The sequence below is a fragment of the Perca flavescens genome, chromosome 18 (assembly GCF_004354835.1).
Source record: "Perca flavescens isolate YP-PL-M2 chromosome 18, PFLA_1.0, whole genome shotgun sequence".
NCBI classification, from domain to species: Eukaryota; Metazoa; Chordata; class Actinopteri; order Perciformes; family Percidae; genus Perca; species Perca flavescens.
The window spans coordinates 25,126,920-25,132,935 of record NC_041348.1 but is presented as its reverse complement, the minus strand read 5'-3'; the positions used below and the strand labels follow the sequence as shown (position 1 = coordinate 25,132,935).

The following is a 6,016-nucleotide window of genomic DNA, read 5'->3' as shown; positions in this document are numbered from 1 at the left end:
GAGCGAAGGTATATGTAAGGAGATAACATGGGCACAGGCTAATTATTGCTAACTAACATGCTAGTTAACATTAGTAATTAAACTTAAACAGCTAATGTAAGTCCAAACTGCCTGCAAGCTTCTCCTCTAGGCTACTATACGGTAATTCCTCTACTATGTGACACAATCGTTAGCCTATTTTTACAAAAACGTCTGCTACGGAGCCATAACGTGAGGTACAAGGTAATGAAACCTTTTATACATTGTCGTGTTTCTTTAGAAATAAACAATGGACAAATAGATTCTTTAAACGCTTCAGATGTAAAGTTATTCGCTGTCAAAAGTGACAAAATGAATGGCAGTGAGTGGAATGCTAACGGGAGGTAATCGCTTTGTAGCATCATAATGTCGCCATAGGAGGTTCGAGTTCTGAAGCCAAGCTTACCCCCTTGAGTGGACCTTTTTCACAGTAGACATTTTGACTTGTCATAGTAGGAAAAGCACAGCTGAAATTGGTAACCTTAACGATGGCTCAGTTCCATCAAGTGTCCCAGTAAGATATTTCAGTGAGTCAGCATGAACAATACCAGGACCTCTCCTAAGTGGAATGCAGCCATCAGTAATGGTTTAATACACCTGTACTTTTCCTACTGTGACATGTCAACATTGTCTGGCGTGAAAAAGGTCTATATTGCCGACCGGATACAGCAAAAGATTAATCTATCAACTAGCGGATGGTTGTAGCGCTATCCTATTGTGTGCAGAGGGAATTTGAAAGACAACCATTTATCCCGCCCCTCGGATTGAGCCCTGCCAATGGTGAGTTCCCAGACCCAACGTCTTGATGTGGGTCTGGCTTGTCAGGCTACAAAACGCCTGCTCCTGCCTCTGGATTTCTGCCCTTATGTTTGTTAAACATATACAATCCTGCATTCACTTTTTAAATATATTAATTTCCAGGAGACGTGAAATATCAATTCCACCTGTAAGATCCTCTTTAATCACCATATTTTGAAGAGTCTCCCACCAGTTCTTATACAACTGGGCTTACATAAAGGCACAACTTGAGTACAAGGGGGCCAAATGCTAAATGAATTATTACTAGACGTCTTTAAGCATTTAACCATGATACAACAGCGCCACCTGGTGAAATGAGTGTGGAGTAGCCTACACATTGAAGTGCACACAGATAATGAGGGCCAGCAAACGTGACTGTGTCCAATCAGTGAAGGAGGAGACACTGAGGCGTTTTCTGGGTGATGCCCGTTGTAAACCATACCAACATTTCCCTTTTTATAATATGACTCTTTCAATGTTGTGCATTAATGCTGATGTTGGATTTACAGTGGCCATACAGATAACCGTGGCTTTTAAATCTAGGATAAAAAACACAGGCCATATAAAACTGTTAATCATGACCAAAAAAAGCAGAACATCCTCACAATTGTCTTAACAACAATTAAGAGCCGTTTGGACTGTGTTTTCACGTTCATTAGAGCAGTGGTTCTCAAACTCTTTTCAATAATGTACCCCTTTTGAATTGTTTCTTTAAGCCAAGTACCCCCTGACCAGCGCTAATCATTTTCGGTAGAAAAACAAGTCTATATAAAGAGGAACAACACAGCCTTGTTACTGGAAAAAAACAAACATTTAAATGCTAATGAGAAAAGGAGACAAAAACTGTAAAAAAGACAAAAAGATGGTAGAAAGAAGGAAGGAGGTAAGGCAAGAATAGGTCAAAATATAGTATCAAAAACAGTGACATAGAAGAAACAAGCGAGAAACTTGTAAAAAAAAGTAGGAGGACAGAAGAAGGAAGGCAAGATTAGGTCCAAAAAATGTCACATTTTTGGTAGGGGAAAAAAAATTCTACATGAAGAGGAACAATGTTCTGGACAACAGCCTTGTAACTACGGTATTAAACATTTTATTAAATATCTCACGTAACCCCTGCAGTCCTCCAAAGTACCCCTAGGAGTACACGTATACCCCCTTTTGAGAAACACTGGCTTAGAGCATGATTAGCTGATAATGAATTAAATTAACCTAATGTGTGAGGGTTATATTAAGAACTCTAACAAACTAACTTGGAAAGTTACGGCACAGAGGTTTCACAGCACGTATCCCACCTTAGAACACCTTAATACCCGTATGTGCCGTTCTCTTACATACACCTATGGTATATGCGTTGCAACTTGTTTCCTCGGTAAATTTTTATCCCCCACCATCAGAAGACCTGCTGTTCGTAGAGATTTTTCATTATACATGTTATCAGGGGAGAGCGCGAACGCAGTCCCCCACTACCACAAATTATGCAGTCGAGATTCCCACATTTGGGGAATTCGCACGGGTCAGATAGCCTCAGTGCAATGGCTATGCCTCGCCATGGGTGAACCACCTATGTGATCATGGTATCTCCCCTGCCAGGTAAGTATGAAATGAACATGAGACGGTCAGGGCGTCCTTGGAGAAGGGACGGTTTTCAGTGACGGTTGTGACGCTAACTCCATATACACAATACAAGCGGAAGCGAATGTGATTGAACCCCAAACTAATCAAAACAATCTCATCTTTTCGGTATGTCTGGTGTAAAAGTGCTGTAGAAACGTAACATTAAAAACACGTGTTATAGACCACGTCTTCCCGTCATGCACTGCGCGGTACACGCCTGCAGTTCTAGACACTTCCGTAAATAAAACACATCACCACCAGACCAGTAGTACGCTAAACATAATAAAACAAGGCACAACAAACCACAACTACATGTCATCCTAACCATAGACTGTGTCGCTAGTGACCAGTAAACCTCGCTTTTATCATTGACATATATAAAAGGCTTTTATACCAGAATTCGCTTTGACAAACTTTAAAGTGAATTATTTCCGCGTTAAAGACTGAGCAGTGAACTGCGCAAGCGCCAAAATGCAACGTTACAAGAAATCCGCAAAAAACGCTTTTTATCAGCTTTTATTAGATTTAAAATTTATTTCTGGTTGACTCCAATTGTATGAAAACAAAGATTTCTTTACTCGCCTAACAACAATAATAAAATTGAGTGATTTCAGTTTGCATGCTGACATTTATTCCACTGTTAAAGTAGAGTGATTCAACGTCAAAACAGAACAGTAGTGTGTTTGGGGATTTAAAAAATATATATATTTTCATGCAATCTTAACAGTTTCCTGACTCTAGACAGTGCAGCACAGTCATGCCACGGTTTTGTGGTCTTATATTTTTTCACGGCTGTATAAATCTACTTGTAGATCAACTAATTTTCCTCTCTGCTTACCTCACATCAGGTGTTAATCTGACCCTAAAGCAAAGTAATTTGTTTTACATTTCCCACTTGAAAAACATGTTATTCTTCTTGTCTGCTTTAAATAAGAGCAAAGATGAAAAAAGACATTAAAATCCTCTTTTAATTCATCAGTTCAGTTCAACTCACTATTAATAACAGCATGTCTCCTGGTAATAAGATTTTATCTGAAAACATTTTTTCATACTGTTATATATCAGTGGCTTCCCACAGGACTGCCTCTCACAGTGTAAAGGGACTTGACTCAATTTTCACCATATTAATAACTTGCAATTTATCATATTCCACCTCTTCACTGAAGATAGAATACAGAAGATCAAGTCTGGCTAAAGACTTCAACTTTAGAAATTTACTAAACTTTGGAAAAGTTGAAAAGTCGTCCTTTTCTTTCACCATTCATCTGCTTTTACTCCGGTCAGCCGTGCAGGACACGTGATCTAAACGAAGAGGTTATTCAGTCCGATTATCAGGCTGGATAAGCACAGTTCTATTACTCATTAATGACACAGTAGCTGAATTCCACTTATTTCAGCCTGTGCCAGTGTCCTGGGATTGTGCATGCCACTGCCATGGCTGACTCACACATTTAAATGGAGCAGACCAAGCTTGATGTTAATCACGGCTGTGCATTTCCACCTAGAAGTCAAAATGTCTGCTTTGAAAAAGACCTATTCGCTGGGCATTTGGAAGTCTACTTTGCCTGTCAAAGATCAACACGTTTCAAACTTAGACCTGAAAATCTGCAGGAGCAATTAGGTCACCCCAAATAAAGAGTCGCCACCATCTTCCACTGTGCTCTGAAGTACAATAGCACAAGAAAGATAGTAAGGACCGGTAGCCTATCTTACCGGTACCTTAAATCAAGCACTGCAGGTTTGGTTTCATACAAAGTGGGAAGTTTCTGACTTTCATCTTTTGATTTTAAAATCAACTCAGAATCATAGTCAGCCCTTTTAAGCTTTTCTTGACCATGTGGTTTCCTCAATAAAATCATTGAAAAAAACGGTTTCTCAACAACTCAACCTTTTCTTGTCACTAAACAACAGTTTTAAAGGAACACGCCGGCTTATTGGGAATTTAGCTTATTCACAGTAACCCCCACAGTTAGATAAGTCCATACATACCCTTCTCATCTCCGTGCGTGCTGTAAGGCTGTCTGACGGCTCCAGCATTAGCTTAGCCCAGCACAGATCCTGCAGGTAACTGGTTCCAACTAGCTTAGCTTAGCACAGATCCTGCAGGTAACTGGTTCCAACTAGCCTACTGCTCCAAATTGTGACAAAAGTGACAAAATAACACCAACATGTTCCTATTTACATGTTGTGATTTGTAGAGTCACAGCATGTACAAAAAACAACGTAACATGAGACACAGCCGTCTTCTAACAGTAAACAAACTGGGAACTATATTCTCAGACAGGCTTGCTGCGAGCATATCACTCCGCCCAAGTACTATATTCTTCCGCCTGAGAATATAGTTCCCGGTTTGTTTACAGTTAGAAGACGGCTGTGTCTCATGTTACGTTGTTTTTTGTACACGCTGTGACTCTATAAATCACAACATGTAAATAGGAACATGTTGGCGTTATTTTGTCACTTATTCGGAGCAGTAGGATTACTGGAACCATTTACCTGCATGTTCTGTGCTGGCCTGATGCCGCTGGAGCCGTCAGACAGCGTTACAGCACACACGGAGATGAGAAGGGTATGTATCGACTTGTCTAACTCTGGGGGTTACGGTGAATAAGCTAAATTCCCAATAAGTCGGCGTGTTCCTTTAATGCCTTCCAGTCGAGTTTTCGACCACATCACAGCACTAAGACAGCTCTTGTTAAAGTCTTTAATGACATCCACTTAAACACAGATAGTGGCAAAATTTCAGTCTTAGTATTACTTGATCTCAGTGCTGCATTTGATACGGTCGACCATGACCTATTACTAGACCGACTGGAAAACTGGGTTGGCAATTCTGCCTCAGTGCTAAAGTGGTTTGAGTCTTATTTAAAGAATAGGGACTACTTTGTGTCTATAGGGAATTATACATCCGAGCATACAAATATGACATGCGGAGTTCCCCAAGGCTCAGTTCTGGGGCCTCTCCTGTTTAACATCTACAACTGGCTCAAATTATGGAAAACAATAAAATAAGTTACCATAGTTATGCGGATGACACACAAATGTATATAACCTTATCACCAGGGGACTATAGTCCAATACAACAACTGAATATGTGCATTCAACAAATTAACAACTGGATGTGCCAGAATTTTCTTAAATTAAATGACGAAAAAACTGAGGTGGTTGTTTTTGGAGCAAAAGAGGAACGATTAAAAGTCAGCACTCAGCTCCAAACGACAATGTTAAAAACAAAAAGACAAAGCCAGAAATCTTGCTGTAGTCATGGAATCAGATCTGAATTTTAAAAGTCACATTAAGACAATTACAAAGTCAGCCTATTATCACCTTAAAAATATATCAAGTGTTAAAGGACTTATGTTTCAGCAGGATTTGGAAAAACTTGTCCATGCTTTTATCTTCAGTAGACTTGACTACTGTAACGGTGTCTTTACAGGTCTCCCTGAAAAATCAATCAGACAGCTGCAGCTGATTCAGAACGCTGCTGCTCGAGTCCTCACTAAAACCAAGAAAGTGGATCACATCACTCCAGTACTGAAGTCTCTACACTGGCTTCCAGTGCCGCAAAGAATTGATTTCAAAATAC

The 6,016-nt window shown here is 39.9% G+C and overlaps 1 non-coding gene across 1 annotated transcript; it reads right to left on the bottom strand.

The window, feature by feature from the left end:
* Positions 1–2,251: 2,251 nt before the first annotated feature.
* On the bottom strand, positions 2,252–2,414 carry LOC114573770 (U1 spliceosomal RNA). The gene has a single exon (XR_003694950.1). It is a non-coding gene; the product is annotated as a U1 spliceosomal RNA (small nuclear RNA).
* Positions 2,415–6,016: the final 3,602 nt, after the last annotated feature.